At 37.4% G+C, this 22,306-nt stretch overlaps 1 pseudogene; it reads right to left on the bottom strand.

Moving 5' to 3' along the window:
- Positions 1 to 15,104, bottom strand: part of LOC122755018 — a 34,628-nt pseudogene extending 19,524 nt beyond the window's left edge.
- Positions 15,105 to 22,306: the final 7,202 nt, after the last annotated feature.

The following is a 22,306-nucleotide window of genomic DNA, read 5'->3' as shown; positions in this document are numbered from 1 at the left end:
CTGCCCAATGTATTTTTTTTTTAAGTTGAATCTGCTTTATTAATATCTCCCCCACCATTTTAACATCTAGATGATTAGCAAACATTAAACAAATCATAGCATTTGCAATTTTTCAAGTGTAATTGTTTACACTGAAAAATCAATAGTTTGTTCTTTTTTTTTAAAGCACATAATTTATTTTATTTTATTTTTTTTTATTATTTTTTTTTGAGATATTTTATTTTTTCCGTTACATGTAAAGATAGTTCTCAACGTTTGTTTATACATGCTTTACAATTTCAGATTTTTCTCCCTCCCTCCCTCCCCTCCCTCCCCCCTCCCCTAGACAGCAGGTAATCTGATATAGGTTATATCTATATATATCTATACATATACATATAGATATATATATACACACACATATATATACACATAATAACATTAATCCTATTTCTGCATTAATCCTGTTACAAGAGAAAGAATCAGAGCAGTGATGCAAAACCTCAAAATAGAAAAAAAAACAACAGCACCCAAAACAAAAGAAATAATATGGTTCAATCAGCATCTATACTCCACAGTTCTTTCTTTCTTTTTTTTTCTTGGATTTGGAGATCCTCTTCTATCATGAGTTCCCTGGAACTCTTCTGTACCATTGCATTGGTGAGAAGAATATAGTCCATCACAGTAGGTCAACACTCAATGTTGATGATACTGTGTACAATGTTCTTCTGGTTCTGCTCATCTCACTCATCATCAGCTCACGTAAGACCCTCCAGGTTTCTCTGAACTCCTCCTGCTCATCATTTCTTACAGCACAATAGTATTCCATTGTATTCATATACCACAACTTGTCCAGCCATTCCCCAATTGATGGGCACCCCCTCAACTTCCAATTCCTTGCTACCACGTAAAGAGCAGCTATAAATATTTTTGTACACGTGGGTCCCTTTCCCCCTTCCATGATTTCTTTGGGCAAAAGACCTAAAAGTGGGATTGCTGGGTCAAAGGGTATGCACAGCTTTATCGCCCTTTGGGCATAATTCCAAATTGCTCTCCAGAATGGTTGGATCAGCTCACAGCTCCACCAACAATGCATTAGTGTTCCAATTTTCCCACAGCCTCTCCAACATTTATTATCTTCCTTTTTTGTCATTTTAGCCAATCTGATAGGTGTCAGGTGGTACCTCAGAGTTGTTTTAATTTGCATCTCTCTAATCATTAGAGATTTAGAGCATTTTTTCATATGGGAATAGATAGCTTTGGTTTCTTCATCAGAAAACTGCCTGTTCATATCCTTTGACCATTTCTCAATTGGGGAATGACTTGGATTCTTATAAATTTGATTTAATTCCCTATATATTTTAGAGATGAGGCCTTTATCAGAAGCACTGGCCTCAAAAATTGTTTCCCAGCTTTCTGCCTCCCTTCCAATCTTGGATGCATTGCTTCTGTTTGTACAAAAATTTTTTAATTTAATATAATCAAAATCATCCACTTTGCATTTTATAATATACTCTATCTCATGTTTGGTCAAAAACTGTTCTCCTTTCCAAAGATCTGATAGGTACACTATTCCTTTCTCTCCTAATTTACCTATGGTATCACCTCTTATGTCTAAATCATGTATCCATTTTGACCTTATTTTAGTATAAGGTGTAAGATGTTGGTCTAAGCCTAATTTCTGCCATACTATCTTCCAGTTTTCCCAGCAGTTTTTGTCAAATACTGAGTTCCTATCCCAGAAGCTGGAGTCTTTGGGTTTATCAAACACTACATTACTAGTGTCATTTACTACTGCATTTCCTGAGCCTAGCCTATTCCATTGATCTACCACTCTATTTTTTAGCCAGTAACAGATAGTTTTGATGACTGCCGCTTTATAGTAAAGCTCCAGGTTTGGTACCGCTAACCCACCTTCCTGTGAATTTTTTTTCATTATTTCCCTGGATATTCTTGATTTTTTGTTTTTCCAGATGAATTTTGTTATTATTTTTTCTAGCTGTATAAAATAATTTTTAGGTAGCCTGATTGGTATGGCACTGAATAAGTAAATTAATTTAGGCAGTATTGTCATTTTTACTATATTAGCTCTGCCTATCCATGAGCAATTGATATCTTTCCAATTATTTAGATCTGATTTGATTTGTGTGAAGAGTGTTTGGTAGTTGTGTTCATAGAGTTCCTGGGTTTGTCTTGGCAAGTAGACTCCCAAGTATTTTATATTACCTACCGTTACTTTAAATGGAATTTCTCTTTCTATCTCTTGCTGCTGGACTTTGTTGGTCATGTATAGAAATGCTGATGATTTATGTGGATTTATTTTATATCCTGCTACTTTGCTAAAGTTGTTAATTGTTTCAAGTAATTTTTGACTTGATTCTCGAGGATTCCTTAAGTATACCATCATATCATCTGCAAAGAGTGATAGTTTTGTTTCCTCCTTGCCTATTCTAATTCCTTTAATTCCTTTCTCTTCTCTGATTGCTAAAGCTAACATTTCTAGGACAATATTAAATAATAGGGGTGATAATGGACATCCCTGTTTCACCCCTGATCTTATTGGGAAGGCCTCTAATTTATCTCCATTGCATATAATACTTGCTGATGGCTTTAGGTAGATACTGTTTATTATTCTAAGGAAAGCTCCCCCTATTCCTAAACTCTCTAGTGTTTTTATTAGGAATGGGTGCTGTACTTTGTCAAAAGCTTTCTCTGCATCTATTGAGATAATCATATGATTTTGGTTGGTTTTCTTATTGATGTGGTTGATTATGTTAATAGTTTTCCTAATGTTGAACCAGCCCTGCATTCCTGGTATAAATCCCACCTGGTCATAGTGTATTATCCTGGTGATCACTTGCTGTAATCTCCTTGCTAATATCTTATTTAAGATTTTAGCATCAATATTCATTAGGGAGATTGGTCTATAATTTTCTTTCTCTGTTTTTGCTTTGCCTGGTTTTGGTATCACCACCATATTTGTGTCATAAAACGAATTTGGTAGAACTCCTTCTTCACCTATTTTTCCAAATAATTTGTATAATATTGGAATTAATTGTTCTTTAAATGTTTGGTAAAATTCACCCGTAAACCCATCTGGCCCTGGGGATTTTTTTCTTAGGGAGTTCATTAATAGCTTGTTCAATTTCTTTTTCTAATATGGGTTTATTTAAGGATTTTATTTCCTCTTCAGTTAACCTGGGCAGTTTGTATTTTTGTAAATATTCATCCATTTCATTTAGATTGTCAAATTTATTGGCATACAGTTGGGCAAAATATTTCCTAATTATTGTTTTAATTTCCACTTCATTGGTGGTAACATCACCCTTTTCATTTTTGATACTGGTAATTTGGTTTTCTTCTTTCTTTTTTTTAATCAAATTAACCAGTATTTTATCTATTTTATTGGTTTTTTCATAAAACCAGCTCTTAGTTTTATTGATTAGTTCTATAGTTTTTTTGCTTTCAATCTTATTGATTTCTCCTTTAATTTTCAGGATCTCTAATTTAGTGTCTAATTGGGGATTTCTAATTTGTTCTTTTTCTAGCTTTTTAAGTTGCATGCCCAATTCATTAATCTCCTCTTTCTCTTTTTTATTCATGTAGGCATTTAGAGCTATAAATTTTCCCCTAAGCACTGCTTTGGCTGCATCCCATAGATTTTGGTATGTTGTCTCATTATTGTCATTCTCTTGGATAAAGTTATTGATTGTTTCTATGATTTCTTGTTTGGCCCATTCATTCTTTAGAATGAAATTATTTAGTTTCCAATTGATTTTCATTCTACTTTTCCCTGGCTCTTTCTTACATGTAATTTTTATTGCATCATGATCTGAGAAGGATGCATTTACTATTTCTGCCTTTCTACATTTGACTATGATGTTTTTGTGCCCTAATACATGGTCAATTTTTGAAAATGTGCCATGTACTGCTGAGAAAAAGGTATATTCCTTTCTATCCCCATTCAATTTTCTCCAGACATCTATCATGTCTAACTTTTCTAGTAATCTATTCACCTCTTTCACCTCTTTCACTTCTTTCTTATTTATTTTTTGGCTAGATTTATCTAATTCTGAGAGGGGGAGATTCAGATCCCCCACTAGTATAGTATTACTATCTAATTCCTCTTGTAACTCATTTAACTTCTCCTCTAAGAACTTGGATGCTATACCACTTGGCGCATACATATTCAATATTGATATTACTTCATTATCTATAGTACCTTAAAGTAAGATGTAATTTCCTTCCTTATCTCTTTTAATGAGATCTATTTTTGCCTGCACTTTGTCTGAGATAAGGATTGCTACCCCTGCCTTTTTTACTTTAGCTGAGGCATAATATATTCTGCTCCAGCCTTTTACCTTTACTCTGTGTGTATCTCTGTGCTTCAAATGTGTTTCTTGTAAACAGCATATTGTAGGGTTCTGGTTTTTAATCCACTCTGCAATTCGCTTCCGTTTTATAGCAGAGTTCATCCCATTCACATTCACAGTTATTATTACGGAGTGTCTATTCCCCTCCATTCTATTTACCCCCTTTGTACTTTTCCCCCCTTCTTTCACCCTATTCCTCCTCACCGACGTTTTACTTCTTACCCCTGCCTCCCCCAATCTGCCCTCCCTTTTTATCACCCCCCTCTCTTTTCTTTACCCTTTTCTCCCTTGCTTTTGTCCTCCCTTCTCAGTCCCCCCCTTTCCCTTCCCCTTTTGTCTCCCTAAAGAGTGAGTTAAGTTTCTTTATCCCAATGAACATATATGTTATTCCCTCTTTGAGTCAAATCTAATGAGAATAGGGTTGAAACCATGTTCCCCCCTCCTTTCTTTCCCTCTATTATAATAGGTTTTTTTCCACCTCTTCATATGATATAATTCATCCCATTCCACCTCCCCTTTCCTCTCCTCCCCATAGACTCCCTTTTTATCTCCTTAATTCTTTTGTATCATCACATCAAAGACAATTTATATTTATACCCTCTATATAAAGTCCTTCTCTCTGCCCAAATACATTTACAGTTCTTAAGAGTTATGAGTATTATCTTCCTGTGTAGGGATATAAACAGTTTAACCTAATAGGGTAACTTTTTTTTTCCCCCTCTGTTTACCTTTTTAAACTTCTCTTGAGTCTTGTATGTTGAGATCAAATTTTCTATTCAGTTCTGGTCTTTTCACCAGGAAAGATTGAAAGTCCCCAATGTCATTAAATGTCCATCTTTTCCCCTGAAAGAAAATGCACATTTTTGCTGGGTAATAGATTCTCGGCTGCAATCCAATCTCCTTTGCCTTCCGGAATATCATATTCCAAGCCTTGCGGTCCTTTAATGTTGAAGCTGCCAGGTCCTGAGCAATCCTGACTGTGGCTCCATGATATTTAAATTGCTTCTTTCTGGCTGCTTGGAATATTTTCTCCTTCACCTGATAATTCTGGAATTTGGTACAATATTCCTTGGAGTTTTCCTTTTGGGGTCTCTTTCAGGAGGTGATCGATGGATTCTTTCAATGATGATTTTATCCTCTGATTCTATGATATCAGGGCAGTTCTCCTTAATAATTTCCTGGAATATGGTATCTAGATTCTTTTTCTGGTCATGGCTTTCAGGCAATCCAATGATTCTCAAATTGTCTCTCCTCGATCTGTTTTCCAGATCAGTTGTCTTTCCAATGAGGTATTTCACATTTTCTTCTATTTTTTCATTTTTTTTATTCTGCTTGACCGATTCTTGGTGTCTCATGGATTCCTTTTCTTCCAACTGTCCCACTTTAATTTTTAAGGCATTGTTTTCTTCAGTGAGATTATGTACCTTTTTTTCCGTTTGGCTAAGTGAATTTTTTAAGGTATTGTTTTCTTCAGTGAGATTATGCAGCTTTTTTTCCATTTGGCCAAGTGAATTTTTTAAGGCTTTGTTTTCTTCAGCTTCCTTTTCTAAGCTGCTGATTCTTTTTTCATAGTTTTTTTGTGTTGCTTTCATTTCTCTCCCCATTTTTTCTTCTACCTCTTGCAATTGATTTTTAAAATCCTTTTTGAGCTCTTCCAGGAAGGCTTTTTGTTCTTGCGACCAATTCACCTTCCCTTGTGAGGCTTCAGATGTAGACAATTTGAGGCTATTGTCCTCATCTGAGTTTGTGTTGGCTTCTTCCCTATTGATACAGAAGCTCTCAATGGAGAGGGCTCTTTTTTGCTTCTTACTCATTATTGCAGCTTATTTATTTATTCTTTAAGTTGAGGTCTGCTCTGGGGGCACCAGGGTCCCTGTTTTGGGCTTCTTGTGCAGGTGTATAGGTGCTGTGTGACCGGGCTTTTACTCTGAGGCCTTTATGGTGTGTGGAGATCCCCTGTCCTGCACTTCCTGTCTGATTGTGCTCGGCCAGCCAGGCGCCAGACCCCGGCGTCTGATCCCGCCGTTCGTGGCCCTCTCGGCCGGTGCAGGTAAGTTTTTCCACTGTCCTTCTTGGCCACCAGATTTTTGAACCAGGTTCCGGGAGCCTCAGTTGTTCGGCTGTGACCCGCAGCTCCTGCTGATTTGCCCCGACCCCCTCGGCGCTGGGTTGCTGCCCTGCGCTGGGCCTCCCTTTTGCCCGAGTCAGACCGACCTTTTCCTGAAGTCTTCTAAATTATCTCTGGTTGGAGGACTGTGTCTCTCTGTCTCTTTGCAGGTTCTGTAGTTTCAGAATCCGTCCAGAGGCTTGATTTAATGTTCGTTTTGAGGGAACAGAAGGAGAGCTCAGGCAGCTTGCTGCTTCCTCTCCGCCATCTTGGCTCCGCCCCCCCAATGTATTTTTTAAGGAATTGTTTTCCTTAGATAATTTTTGTGCTTCCCTTTTGAGGCTGTTGACTCTCATATAACTCATGTATTTTCCCAATGATTCTTATTTGCTTTTTAAAATCCTTTTTGAGCTCTTCCAAGAGTAGATGGTGGAAGGAGGCAGAGTCAAGATGGTGGAGAGAAGACATTGAGTTGCCTGAGCTCTCCTTCTGTTCCCTCAAAAAGAACATTAAATCAAGCCTCTGGACAGATTCTGAAACTACAGAACTTGCAAAGAGACAGAGAGACACAGTCTTCCAACCAGAGATAATTGAGAAGACTTCAGGAAAGGTCAGTCCCCACTCTGGCAAAAGGGAGGTGCAGTACACCACAGCACAGTGTGGAGGCAGTTGGGGCAAGTCAGCAGGAAGCTGTGGGCCACAGCTGAGCAACTGAGGCTCCTGGATCCTGGCTCAACAAGCTAGTGGCACAGCAGGACAGTGGCAAAACCCACTTGCACAAGCTGAGAGGGCAGGTTATCAATTAGAGGGCAACCCACAGGACAGGCACAACCAGGCCTACCAATCCCAGTGTACCACCAGCAAGTGTAGGGTGGTGAAAAATCCACAAGCCATAGAGGCTTCAGTGTAGAAAGCCAGTGACACAGCACCTATACCCCAGCAAAAGACGCTTGAAACAGGGACCCTGGTGCCCCAGGAGCAGACCTCAACTTTTAAAAAAAGCTGCAATATGAGTAAGAAACAAAAAAGAGCTTTTACCACTGAGAGCTTCTGTGTCAACAAGGAAGACCTAAACACAAACTCAGATGAGGACAATACTCTTAAGTTGCCTACATGTGAAGCTTCAAGAGGGAAGATGAATTGGTCTCAAGACCAAAAAGCCCTCAAAAAGGATTTTCAAAATCAATTGAGAGAGGTAGAAGGAAAAATAGGGAGAGAAATGAGAGCAGCACAAGAAAATTAGGAAAAAAATCAGCAGCTTGGAAAAGGAAGCACAAAGATTGGCTGAAGGAAACAATTCCTTAAAAAATTCATTTGGCCAAATGGAAAAGGAGGTGCATAATCTCACTGAAGAAAACATTGCCTTGAAAATTCGAGTTCTTTCAAGAAACTTTTTTTTTTTTGGTCTTGAGGCCAATTCATCTTCTCCTTTGAGGCTTCACATGTAGGCATTTTAACTGTGTTGTCCTCTTCTGAGTCCTGTCACCATAGTAGCTTTGTATGATCAGGGCTCTTTTCTGTTTCCTACTCATCTTTTCAGCCTATTTAATTATCTTTTAAGTTGAGTTCTTCTCCTGGGACACAGGGATCTCTGTCCCAAGCTAGTTATGATGGGATCCAGGGGTCTCTTCCTTGGCTTTCTGTACCAGGGGCTCAGGGACTCACAGTTTACTCAATTTGTTGGGGTGGCCCAGCCTAGGCATGCTGGTTTCTGGGACAATGTGTGTGTGTGTGTGTGTGGGGGCTTCCCAGGTTGGCAATTTGCATTATTTGCTTTGGTTGATGACCTCACAGCTGGCCTACTTTGCCACTAGGCTGTTGAGCAATTCCTAAGGGGCCTTGCTTGCTGATTTGTGCTATGGCTAAGAGTCTGTGGCTGGCTTGCCCAGACATCATCTATGCTGACTTGCACTCCTCTCTTACCAAAGTGAGACTGTCTTTTCCTGAAATCCTTCTAAGTTATTTTAAGTTGGAAAATTGTTTCACCCCATCTTTTTGTGGGTTCTGTCACTCCTGGATCCATTGAGAGGTTTGATTTAATGTATCTGAAGGAAACTGGGTAGAGGTCAGGCAACTTCCTGGCTTCTCTCCATCATCTTGTGTCCCAATAATTCAAGAACTTTGATCTTATTTCTATCCTAATATCTTCATTTAAACATTTTGTTTTGCTTTTGAACCACCTTGGTGTAGTTTTTTGATCCTCAATTACTTCTTGGGAGTTGCCAGAATCTACTTTTTATGTATTTTTGTTTCACTTATTATTTAATCTCTCTCTCTCTCTCTCTCTCTCTCTCTCTCTCTCTCTACCTCATACACACACACACACACACAAACATATATGTATATATACATATATTTAGGTGTGTATATTATATATATTTCAAATTATTGTTCCTTCTCTTGATTTTACTCATTTAACTTTTTTATAATAAGTCACTCACTTAGTTTAAGGGCTATTTATCTTAGCTTATTATTTTTCAGCCTTTTGCTTTACCTTCCTACTAGATTTTCTGTGACTTTTTTCACATTGGCTCTTTCTCCTTCAATTACTATATAGATTCTTTGCCTATTTCACCCTTAACTCCTAGCTAGCTTTACTCAATTTCTTCCTCTTGTTTTATATTCAGTCAGGTTGATTTCCTTCTGGGAGTAAATTTCATAGGGAGATGACTGATCCCAGCTAGTTTTTAAATTATTTTTCCTTCAGACATAGAATCTCCTGGAGACATTCTTTAGGTCATTCCTGTAGCTCTTGTGATCTGAACCACGTCCTACTTTAATAACATTTCCTTTTGCAACCATGGCTTGGACAGAGTATCTTCCACTTTCACTTTTTGGGGAATGGATGGCACTTCAGAAGGAGTCACTACTCTGAAAGGATGTAGCTGGGCCTCCATTCCCCCATTCTGGACCTGGTAGTACAAGCATATGAAATTTCTTGCACTAGTTTTGTTTAGGGGGTAGTGTTCAACCCTCCTCCATTTCTCCATTTGGGTAAAGTTTACAAGTAATACATGTCAAAGTCAGAATTTGAATCCAGATACTCTGAGACCATATCTAGCAATCTTTATAGGGTTGCTTTGGGAAATATTTTCTAAACCTTAAAAGGCTACATACAAATGAGCTCATTATTATTATTACTAAATCTTGTCCTTAGATTCCAAGGACATAGAGCCCTGGATATCTCACTAGTCTATGCCTATATGAAGGAGGTGTAGCATGGATCTCAGTTGGTTGTAAGAGGTTAGGAATTAAGCAATGATAACTGACCCTAGTCCAAGTTAATTAGGTTTCTACCTAACAGTTAGACTGAACCTACTCCTTTTTCCTCCATCAGCATCTTTGTGCTATTATCAAGGAGAAACACCTGGGGAAGGCAGCATTGCTCATCATTCTTCCATGTATATACTACAAAGAAGTGGGGCTTAAACAACAAAAAAATTGGTCCCAATGATGTATCTACCTGTCAAGCATGCTTCCAATTAAGGATACACATAATGAATGCTAATGCAGCTTTACTTAGTTTGTTTTTTCTACAATCTCTCTCCTCTTGGTTAAGTTTTTAATCTATAATTTATAATTTTTATCTATGATCTTGACCTTTAAAATAGGAAATAACATTACATGATGTTACATATCAAGATAAATACCTTGGTTTTGAGTTATTCATGCAGAGACTAATGAAAAAATGATGAGTTAGTGCTCTCATTTGGATGCTTTCAGCTCAAAAGCCAATTAGCTCCATTGTCCTGTTTCAAGCAGCAGAACATTTCTATGTTCCCATGAAAATTTCATTTTGTCAAAAGAGAAGCCTCTTATCCATTAAGTCAAATGAATTTACAATTTGAAAAGTCCACATTGCCTGAGTGTCTGCAGAATACTTCAGGAACCGAGGAAAATGGAAGACAACAAAATATAGAGGAAATTTTAAAGGAGACCAACAATTCCAATAACCATTAGCTTTTTTTCAAAAGCTAAGACAGTTGTAGATAATAAGCTGTTTCAAAAATTCACAAGAGTTCACTTTTTCATATCCTCAATATGACAAATCACTTAATGCTTTATCTACTATGGAGATCTTGTCATCCTAACTGCAGAACTTCATCTTTAGAAAAGAAACCCAAGACTGTAGATAAAAATTTTAAAGCCCCTAAAGGCAGACTACATAGCCAGTTTCTTGATGCTTTTAGTAGGAAATAAAATAAACAAAACACTGGTTATGAATACCCCCATTATGTCCTGGAAATTTTTAATCTTGATTTTGCTCCAGATACTACCAGCTTCATAATGAAAACCCCACCAGGATCATTTGGCAATTAGATGGTTTGAGAAACATACAAATAGAATATAGATAAACAATGCATGTTCTTTCTTATATTTTGGCTGGAAACTACACAAGCTTTAAAATAAATTTCTGTTTCCAGTGTCTTTCATATAAAAAAACATTAAATAGTATCTCATAGTATAAAGCATTTAGCTATTGAAATGGGTTGCATATATGTTCATAGATCACAGATTTGGAGATGAAACAAATGTTAGAAGCCATTTAGTCCAATGTCTTAATTTTTAAAATGAAGACTCTAAGAGTAAATGAAAAGAGCCTTGAAAAAAGTCAGAGAGATAGCAAAAATTAAAACCGGAATTTGCAATCAGGTCTTGCACGGGAAAATCTTATAAACTATACACACTACCCCCCTCCATATATATATATATATATATATATATATATACACAAACATGCACATACACACACACACACACACACACACACACACAACATGTCCTAATTTCAGATTGCAATACTACATTGCAGAGAGAGAATTTCCACAGTGAAAGGTCCTTATGTCAAAGAAATCAGAGTCTCTGAATTAAAACATAGCAATAAATAAATGCAAACAAACAAAATCTAAGAAAGATAAATGACTCATCCAGGTTCAATCAATGAATTTCTAACAAGTCAGAGCATAGGACTAGAATTCTTTATCTTCTATCCTCATTCTTTCCTCTTTTATGCTAATGTAATAAGTGGCTAAAATTGAGAATTACAGAATCTCATTTTTGAAAGGGACCTCAGAGACCTTTGAGTCCAACCAACACCAGATGAAAAATCACTTCTATAACACTTTTAGCAAGTTATTTTCTATGTTTTGCTTGAAGATGATGGGGAACCAGTTACACTGTATCCTATTCCATCCCCAAACTAGAGACATCTTCAGAAAACCAGGAAGTAAAAGCCAAGATAGTGGAATAAGCAGTCAATCACCATAACTGTCCTATACCCATCTCCAAACAACCATAAAAATAGCACCCCAAAACAAATATTGTAACAGGACAACCAGCAAAAAGACAGGATGAAACAATCTTTTAGCCCAAGAAATTTGGAATATTGGCAAGAAAGGTCTGTCTCACTAGGGTAAGAGTAGAGTGCTGTCCAGGACAAGAAGCTTCCCAGCAAGCCAGCTGCAAGTACCACCTCAGCAAACCAATGGTAGACTTTGAGCCCTAATGTGATAGACCAGGAAAACACCAATCCCAGGACCTCAAACTTCCCTCAGCATACAAAGGGAAAGGGCAGATGGGAGCTCTGAGAACCAACACATGCTTCAGTATAGCCCTAGGCAAACAGGTAGACACCAACCCTCCAGGTACCTAAGCAAATAGGCAACCAGTGTCTGCATGTTTTAGCTTAATCCAAGGCAAACTGGAAACCTCCAGTGGCCAGACCACCATGTGCATCACTGTATTCCCAAGGAAATGCAGAAAAAACCCACCAGCCTCAGCATACACCAGACACCAGCATTAGGACCCTGGCTCAACACCAGGTAAGCTGCCAACCCATGGCCTCCAACAGCACCATTCACATCCCACACAAACCCCTAAGCATAGCACCAGATATGAGGGTCACTGTGGGCCTCAGAGTAATGTGAGTGAGATTTTCCCCACCCTTTAGATATAAGTGATTTAACTATTATAATAATCAGTATATAAAGGATTCTGATTTAACATGTTTAGGTATTCTTCAGTAGCTTAATCAAACAATAATGGAGTAAGTAAGATAGATATTAGAAGAACTTATGTAAACCACATAATTGAAACCATTAGTTTAATCTACTGTGGTTAAGCATTCACCAATTGGCTTAAAGGTCAAATAATAAAAATAACTCCTGAGCCGAAGTGGACAAATCAGAAATTGAGAATAAGCCATCTAATGGAAGTTGATGGATTCCACTGCTGTCTGACATCAAAGAAATAAACCATAGTGGTTTCTAGCACTCCGTTCAAAATACACTATAGTGAATCTACAGGTTAAGTGTATGAGACTGAGGTTTCCTTCACTCTATTTTATACTTAATGTAAATGAACCATTTGAATTGTGTGATGTAAATGGTGTTTGTGGGAGGAGTTTGTATAAAAATAGTAGTGTATAAATACATTTAAGCCCTGGTTGTATATAAATACCATCTCCTGGTGATGCTCTGGGTCTTTGAGGTCCTAAACCTTCCTGTGACCAGTTTTATTGTGAGATAGGCCTTCTATCAATAAAACTATTTCTATAGCTTGGAGACTTTGCTATTTCTTTTCTTCATCTGACTTAGAAATTTTCATGACAGTAACATCAGTGTAGCATCAGGTAAACATCCATGGCTTGTAGCTTCTAGCACAAGAGACCTGAGACAGTGCTTCTTCCACCCCAAGAGCAGAGCTTGAATTTAAAAGAAAGGAAAAAGTCCAAGAAAAGATTAGCAAAAACAACAAAAAAAGAATCTGACCATAGAAAATTATTATGGTGATAGAAAAGACAAAGACAAACTGAGAAGAGGACAATAATATCAAAGGGCAAAAACCCAAAGAAAAATGGGAAGGGGTGTCAGAAATCCCAGAAAGAACTCATGGAAGAGCTCAAAAAAGCTTAAAAATTGTGTAAGAGAGGGAGAAGAAAAATGGGAAAAGAAAGAAGAGAGGTGCAAGAGAACTGTGGGAAAAGAATCAACAGTTTGGAAAAAGAAAACAACGGCTTAAAAAGTAGAATTGGTCAAATGAAAAAGGGGAAACAAAAATCTGCTGAAGAAAACAATTCCTTAAAAAGTACAATTGGCCAATTTTTGAGGCCAGTACTTCTGATCAAGGCCTCATCTCTAAAATATATAGAGAATTAAATCAAATTTATAAGAATCCAAGTCATTCCCCAATTGAGAAAGGGTCAAAGGATATGAACAGGCAGTTTTCTTATGAAGAAACCAAAGCTATCTATTCTCATATGAAAAAATGCTCTAAATCTCTAATGATTAGAGAGATGCAAATTAAAACAACTCTGAGGTACCACCTGACACCTATCAGATTGGCTAAAATGACAAAAAAGGAAGATAATAAATGTTGGAGAAGCTGTGGGAAAATTGGAACACTAATGCATTGTTGGTGGAGCTGTGAACTGATCCAACCATTCTGGAGAGCAATTTGGAATTATGCCCAAAGGGTGATAAAGCTGTGCATACCCTTTGACCCAGCAATTCCACTTTTAGGTCTTTTTCCCAAAGAAATCATGGAAGGGGGAAAGGGACCCACATGTACAAAAATATTTATAGCTGCTCTTTACGTGGTAGCAAGGAATTGGAAGTTGAGGGGGTGCCCATCAATTGGGGAATGGCTGGACAAGTTGTGGTATATGAATACAATGGAATACTATTGTGCTGTAAGAAATGATGAGCAGGAGGAGTTCAGAGAAACCTGGAGGGTCTTACATGAGTTGATGCTGAGTGAGATGAGTAGAACCAGAAGAACATTGTACACAGTACCATCAACATTGTGTGTTGACCTACTGTGATGGACTATATTCTTCTCACCAATGCAATGGTACAGAAGAGTTCCAGGGAACTCATGATAGAAGAGGATCTCCAAATCCAAGAAAAAAAAAAAAGAACTGTGGAGTATAGATGCTGATTGAACCATACTATTTCTTTTGTTTTGGGTGTTGTTGTTTTTTTTTCTATTTTGAGGTTTTGCATCACTGCTCTGATTTTTTCTCTTGTAACAGGATTAATGCAGAAATAGGATTAATGTTATTATGTGTATATATATATATATATGTGTGTGTGTGTGTGTGTGTGTGTACATATATATGTATATGTATATAGATATATAGATATAACCTATATCAGATTACCTGCTATCTAGGGGAGGGGGGAGGGAGGGGAGGGAGGGGAGGGAGGGAGAAAAATCTGAAATTGTAAAGCTTATATAACCAAAAGTTGAGAACTATCTTTACATGTAACGGAAAAAATAAAATACCTTATATGTTAAAAAAAAAGTACAATTGGCCAAATATAAAAGAAAGTACAAAAGCCAATTGAACAAAAAAACTAAAGAATTAGAATTGGGCAAGTGGAAGTCCATGACTTTGAGACATCAAGAAACAATAAAACAAATAGAAAAGAAAGAAAATATAAAATACCTCATTGGAAAAACAATTGACCTGGAAAATCGATCCAGGAGAGACAATGCCAGAATTATTTGACTACATGAAATCCCTAATGAAAAGGAGGACCTGGACATCTTCCAAGAAAATATCCAGGAAAACTGCCTTGACATACTGGAACCATAGGCATCGAAAGGGCAAAATAGGCATTTAAAGAATGATCACTGATCATCTCCGGAAAGAGATCCTACAGTAAAACTTCCAAGGAACATTATAGCCAAAATTCAGAACTATAAGGCCAAGAAAAAAATACTGCAAGTGACCAGAAAGAATTCAAATATCAGGGAACCATGATAAGAATTACTCAGTACTTAGTAGCTACATTAAATGACCAGAAGTCATGTAAGATATTCCAGAAAGCAAAGGAGACAGGATTATAATCAAGAATCACTTACCCAGCAAAATTAAGCATGATATATAAGGGGAAAATGCTCTTTTAATGAAATAGAAGGATTTCAAACCTTCAAAAGGAGTTAAACAGAATTAAATGAAAAATTTGATCTGCAATAAGGCCTAAAAGAAACATAAATAAGGAAAAAGGAAAAAAGAAAATATAAGGGATTCAATAGAAGTATACTGTCTCCATTCTTAAATGGGAAGATACTTGTAATTCTTTAAAAAGTGTATCTATAATAGTACATCTAGAAGAAATATCCTATCTATGTATCTATTGGTCATCTATCTACCTATCTATCTATCCATCTATCTATAACATATGGGTATAAGGAAAATTTGAGGGAAAGACCTAAAAATAACAGATGAGAAAGAGGAATACTGTGGGTGCAGAAAGACAGGTGAGGTAGAATGGTATAAATTATTTCACACAAAGAGGTGTGAAGTATTTGTTATAATGAAGGAGAAGGTGAGATAGTGGGCATCCCTTGAACCTTTGATCAGTATTGTCTCAAAGATGGAATGATCCACACAATCAGTTGAATATGGAAATTTATCTTACCCAGCAGGGAAATAGGAGGAGTGGAGATTAAATAAAGGGAGGGGGGGGCTAACAAAATGGAAGGAAGATCTAGGGAGGTGGCAGACAGAAGCAAAGCACTGGTGAGAAGGGAAAAAGTTAAAGGAGAAAGAGAGAGCAAACAAAGGCAAAATAGGATGGAAGGAAAGACACAGTAATCAGAACTGTCAGTATGAATGGGTTTAACTCTCCCATAAAATGGAAGCAGATGGCAGAGTGAATCAAAAACCAGAATTTTATAACATGTTGTTTACAACACTTGAAGCAGAGACATACACAGAGTAAAGGCAATGGGCTAGAGCAGAATCCATTATGCTTCAGTCGAAGTAAAAAGAGCAGGGATAGCAATCCTGATCTAAAAGTGAAAGCAAAAATATACCTAATTAAAAGAGATAAGGAAACTACATCGTGTTAAAAGCTACCATAGATGATGAAGCAATATCAATACCAAACATATATACATGAAGTGGTATAGCATCCAAATTCCTTTTTTTTCTGTTTTAACTTCTTAAATTTATTTTTTATTGCAAATTTTCTGTAAGTTACATATAAAAAGAAAAAAAATTCACATTGATTTTTTTTTGCAGGGCAATGAGGGTTAAGTGACTTGCCCAGGGTCACACAGCTAGTGTCTGGTGTCCGAGGCTGGATTTTAACTCAGGTCCTCCTGAATCTGGGGTCAGTACTTTATCCACTGCACCACCTAGCTGCCCCACTCCCCACATTGATTTTTTAAAACTTTGTGTTCCAAATTTTCTTCCTCCCTCCTTAACTCTCCATAAGAAATCAAACAATTCAATATGTCATGCATGTGCAGTCAGGCAAAACATCTTCACATTATTTACTCTATTTTCTATCTCCTTTCCCCATATCCCTCCTCAAAAGTGTTTTGCTTTTTACTGCTCCCTCCCCCAATTTGCCTCCCCCCCCTTATTCTCTTCCTTTGCCTCCCCCTCTTATTCTCTTTCCCTCCCACTTTCCCTCAGGGCAAAAGATATTACTATACCCACTTGAGTGTGTATGGTATAATCTCTTAGAGCCAATTCTGATGGGAGTAAGGCTCACTCATTCTCCTGCTCCTTCCCCATCTTCCCCTCCACTCCATAAGCTTTTTATTGTTTCTTTTATGTGATCTACTTTACCCCCTTCCACCTCTCCCTTTCCCTTCCTTACCCCTTAACTTTATTTTAAAGATGTCATGATGTGTTGAGTGAGATGAGCAGAACCATGAGAACATTGTACACAGTATCAATAACATTGTGTTTTGATTTGTGTTTTGATCAACTGTAATAGACGTGACTCTTCCCGGCAAAACAATGGTCCAAGGTAGTTCCAAAGGACTCATGATGGAAAATGCCCTCCAAATACAGAAAAAAGAACTGTGTAATCTAGATGCAGATTGAACCATATTATTTCTACTTTTTTCTGTGTGGTTTTTACCTTTTGTTCTCATTCTTCTTTCACAGAATGACTAATGCAGAAATATGTTTAATGGCATTGTACATATATAGCCTATATCGGAGGGGAGGGATTAGGGAGGGGAGGGAGGTAGAAAATTTTGAAACTAGAAATCTGATAAAAACAAATGTCAAAGACTATCTCTACATGTAACTAGAAAATAATAAAATACTTTTATGATTAAAAAAAAGTTATACAATGAGGGAGAGAATGAATATAAGTGAGGCTTCCAACACTTAACAAAACATCAGCACAAACCCTGGTCCAATAAGGAGGAATAAAAATGATTAAAAAATTGTAAAATAAATAAAGCTGTCATCATGGTTCCATTAGGTAACACAGTGGACAGTGCACCAGTCCTGGACCCAAGAGGCCTAGAGCTCAAATCCAGCCCCAGACATAAGCCACCTCACCCAGCTTGCCTCACAGAAAAAAAAAAAAAGATAAAAAATAAATGCTTTACAGATATTCAATTTACACCTGTGTGTTCTAAGTATATTTCTTTCAGCTGCCCTAATACTGAAAAAGTTCTTATGAGTTAGAAGTATTATCTTCCCATGTAGGAATATAAATAGTTTAACCTTTTAATATCCCTTGTTGTTTCTTTTCCTGTTTACCTTTTTGTGATTCTCTAGGGTCCTGTATTTGAAAGTCAAATTTTCTATTCAGTTCAGGTATTTTCATCAAGAATGCCTGACAGTCCTCTTTTTCCTTGAAGTCCCATTTTCCCTAAAAAAAGATTATACTCAGTTTTGCTAGGTAGGTGATTTTTGGTTGTAATTCATGTTCCTTTTTCCTCCAGAATATTATATTCCATGCCCTCTGGTCCTTTAATGTAGAAGCTGCTAGATCTTGTGTTATCTTGACTATAGCTCCACAGTATTTGAATTTCCTTTTTCTAGTTGCTTGCAATATTTCCTCCTTACCTTGGATCTCTGGAATTTGGCTATAATATTCCTGGAAGTTTTCCTTTTGGAATCTCTTTCAGGAGGTGATTGGTGTATTCTTTCAATTTCTCTTTTACCTTCTGCTTCTAGAATGTCAGGGCAATTTGCCCTGATGTCAAAGCTCTGATTTTGATCATGGTTTTCAGGTAGTCCAGTGATTTTCCAATTATCTCTCCTAAATCTATTTTATAGTTCAGCTGTTTTTCCATGGAGATATTTCATATTGCCCTCTATTTTTTATTTATTTGGATTTGATTTATACTGTCTTGATTTCTCATAAAGTCATTAGTTTCTATTTGCTTTATCATAATTCTTAAGCAATGATTTTCTTCAGAGAGTTTATGTACCTCCTTTTCCATTTGACCAATTTGGCTTTTCAAGATGTTGACTTTTTTTCATGACCCTCCTGCATCACTCTTATTTCTCTTTCCATTTTTTCTTCTACTTCATTTTCCCTCTACCTCTCCGACATTCTCTTCAAAGTCCCTTTTGAGTGCTTCCATGATCTTAGACCAATTCTTATTTTTCTTGGAAGCTTTAGATGTAGGAGCTTTGACTTTGTTATTATCTTCTTCTGAGGATGTATTTTGATCTACCTTGCCACCAAAGAAGCTTTTAATGATCTGCTGCTTTCTCTGTTGCTCATCTTGACTGCCTATTTCTTAGCTTTTAAATCCTTCTTAATGTGTAGTGCTACTTCCAGTATGCACTGTCCCCAGACAAAGGGGGGCCCAGGTAATATGATTAGGCTCTTTCTCAGCCTTCCTTGCCTGTAATTAACCAAGGGCTACTTCCTCTTTAACCCAGAAGAAAAAATCTGATTCTCTACAGTTGAAAGCTTGGTGTACCTGTGCCTCTCCCCCACCAGACAACTGCTACTCTAGTCTGCTTACTGTTTCAGAATATGGGTGCTCCACCTTAGCTCCAGCAGAGACCACAACTATTTTCCCCCGGCCAACCACTGGATTCCCTCACCAGTCTGAGTCAAGTTTTAAAAGAAGCCACTGATCTCGCCTTGATGTATTTTTCAAGTCAGTTGCTTTTCCATTGAGATATTTCACATTGCCTTTTATTTTATCCTTCTTTTTGTTTAGCTTTATTATTTTTTGATTTCTCATAATATCATTAGCTTCCATTTGCTCAACCCTAATTCTTAAGGAATTTTTTTCTTCAGAGAGCTTTTGTATCTCCTTTTTCATTTGGCCAATTGGGCTTTTAAAGGCATTCTTTTCTTCATCACCTTTTTGTACCTCTTTGACTATTTGGCCCAGTCTGTTTTTTTAAGGTGTTATTTTCTTCAGTATTGGTGTGTGTGTGTTTCTCCTTTACCAAGCTATTGACTTTTTTTACATGATTTTCTTGTATCACTCTGATTTCTTTCCATTTTTTCCTCTACCTCATTTACTTTATTTTCTAGGTCTATTTTGAGCACTTCTATGGCCTGAGACCAATTCATATTTTTCTTGGAAGCTTTGGATATAGGAACTTTGACTTTGTTATCTTCTTCTGAGGGTATATTTTGATCTTCCTTGTCACCATAGAAACTTTCTAGGGTCAGAATTTTTTTTATTTGCTCATTTTCCCAACCTTTTTCTTGATGTTTAACTCTTTGTTAAAGTAGGGCACTGCTTTCAGGTTGGAGGGAAGACTGTCCCAAGCTTCATGGCTTGAGCAACTGTTCTCCAAGATACTTCTAGGAATTTGGAATTCCTTAGTTCTTCCAAGGTGGTATGATATAAGGAGAGGTATCTTCACCACTCTCCTGGATTGTGCTATGGTTTGCAAGCAACCACAGGCCTGCTTTTCTCCCATGGAACTATGGCTGCAAGTTCTTGTGTGCTTGTGCTACTCCCCCACCTTGGACTACCATCTAAGACTGTGACTTGAATCTGAGTATCGGCAAAACAACAGAGTCCTGCCTCAGTGTTATCAAACAGACCCCTGTAATCTCCTTCTAGTCAATTTTTCAACTGCCTTACCATCTCTGGGCTGAGTTCCAGAAGCAGTTATTGCCATAGCTGATCCAAAGGCTCCTGAGGCCTGATCTTGGTTTGCTTGGGCTGGGTCTGTGTTGGTGTGGCCTGCATTGGGCTGTGCTCCACTCTCACTCTGGTACAATAGACCTTTCCTGATGACCTTCTAAGGTGTCTTTGGCTGGAAACTTTCACCCTGTCATTTTGTGGCTTCTTCTGCTTCAGGAATTGTCCTATGGCATTATTTAAAGGTATTTGGAAGGGTGTTTGGGAGAGCCCAGGCAAGTCACTCTGTTTCTTCTGTTATCTTGCCTCTGCCACAGACTTTTTTTTTTTTAGTGAGGTAATTGGGGTTAAGTGACTTGCCCAAGGTCACACAGCTAGTAAGTGTTAAGTGTTTGAGGCCGGATTTGAACTCAGGTACTCCTGACTCCAGGGCCGGTGCTCTATCCACTGCACCACCTAACTGCCCCCTCTGCCACAGACTTTTAACTCTTTGTTAAAGTGGGTCACTGCTTCCATGGTGGAGTGCATACTGACTCAAGCTACAGGGGGATTGTGTAGCTGTTTTTTGGAGATACTATTAGGGATTTGTAAGTTTTTAGTTCTTCCAAGATAGTATGATTTAATGGGAGGTATGTTTATTACTCTCTTGGCCTGTCGTCTTGTCTGCAAGAAACCACAGGCCTGCTTTTCTGCCCTGGAACTATGAACAGAGTCCTACTCCACTGTGACCATAAGCTCCAGTGTGCTACTGTGCCTCTCTGACTTGGGACTGCCACCCAAAATGGCAACCTGAATGGGATTATGGGTAAAACAACAGAGTCCTGCCTCAGTGTTAGCAAAGAGATCCCTGCAATCTTTTGGCCAATTGATTGACCCCCTTACTGTCTGTGGGCTAAGATTTCTAGAAGCAGTTGCTGCTGCCGAGGCTTTCAAGGTCTGCTCCTAGTTTTCTCAGACTGGTGCTTGGTCTGTGCTGGTGGCCCATGCTGGAATATACCCTACTCCCACCCTGGTACAACAGCTCTTTCCTGACAACCTTTTAAGTTGTCTTTGGCTGGAAAATTATTTCACCCTGTCTTTTTGTGGGATCTGCTGCTCCAGAAATTGTCTTATGGCATTATTTGAAGGCATTTGGAGGGGTCTTAGGGAGAGGTCAGGCGAGTCACTGCCTTTTCTCCACTATCTTGTCTCTGCCTCCAACATTTGATAATTTCATTAAAAAGAATGACAACAAGGAAACAAAATACTAATGTGTATGTTTTATAGCCAAAACAGTTCTTAGGGGGAAATTTATTTCTCTAATTTTTTACATTAACAACATAGAAAAAGAACAGATCAATGAATTGAATGCAACAACAACAACCACAACAAAACTAGAAAAAAATTTAAATCTCCATTTGAGTACCAATTTGGAAATCCTGACAATCAAAGGTGAGATTAATAAGATTATAAGTGAAAAAGAGAAAAAGAAACCAAACTATTGAGCTAATAAATAAACCAAGCAGATGGTTTTATGAAAATACCAAGAAGATAGATAAGATTTCTTTTTTAAAAAAGAAAGAATAAAAACAAATATCCAGTATCAAAAATGAAAAGGGTAAAATCACCAACAATGAAGGAAATAAAGCAATCATTAGTTCATATTTTGTCCACTTATATGCCAATAAATCTGGCAATGTGAGCAAAATCAATGAATAATTACAAAAATATAAATTGGTCAGATCAAGAAATGGGATGCCTAAATAACCATATCTTAGAAAAAGAAATTGAACAAGCCATTAATAAACTCTGTAAGAAAGTATTCCTGGGGCTAGGTGGGTTCACAAATGAATTCAAACAAACATTCAAAGAAAAATTAATTCCAATACTATATAAATATTTGGAAAAATAGGGAAATGAACCCCATATACTCCTTTTCTGGCACAAATATGGTACTGATACCTAAACCAGGAACAACAGAAACAGAGAAAGAAAATTGTAGACCAATTTCCCTAATGAATATCACTGCAAAAATTGT

Source organism: Dromiciops gliroides, chromosome 4, assembly GCF_019393635.1.
Source record: "Dromiciops gliroides isolate mDroGli1 chromosome 4, mDroGli1.pri, whole genome shotgun sequence".
In the NCBI taxonomy this organism is placed as follows: domain Eukaryota; kingdom Metazoa; phylum Chordata; class Mammalia; order Microbiotheria; family Microbiotheriidae; genus Dromiciops; species Dromiciops gliroides.
The sequence above is the reverse complement of the archived record's forward strand: the minus strand, read 5'-3'. Positions and strand labels throughout refer to the sequence as shown.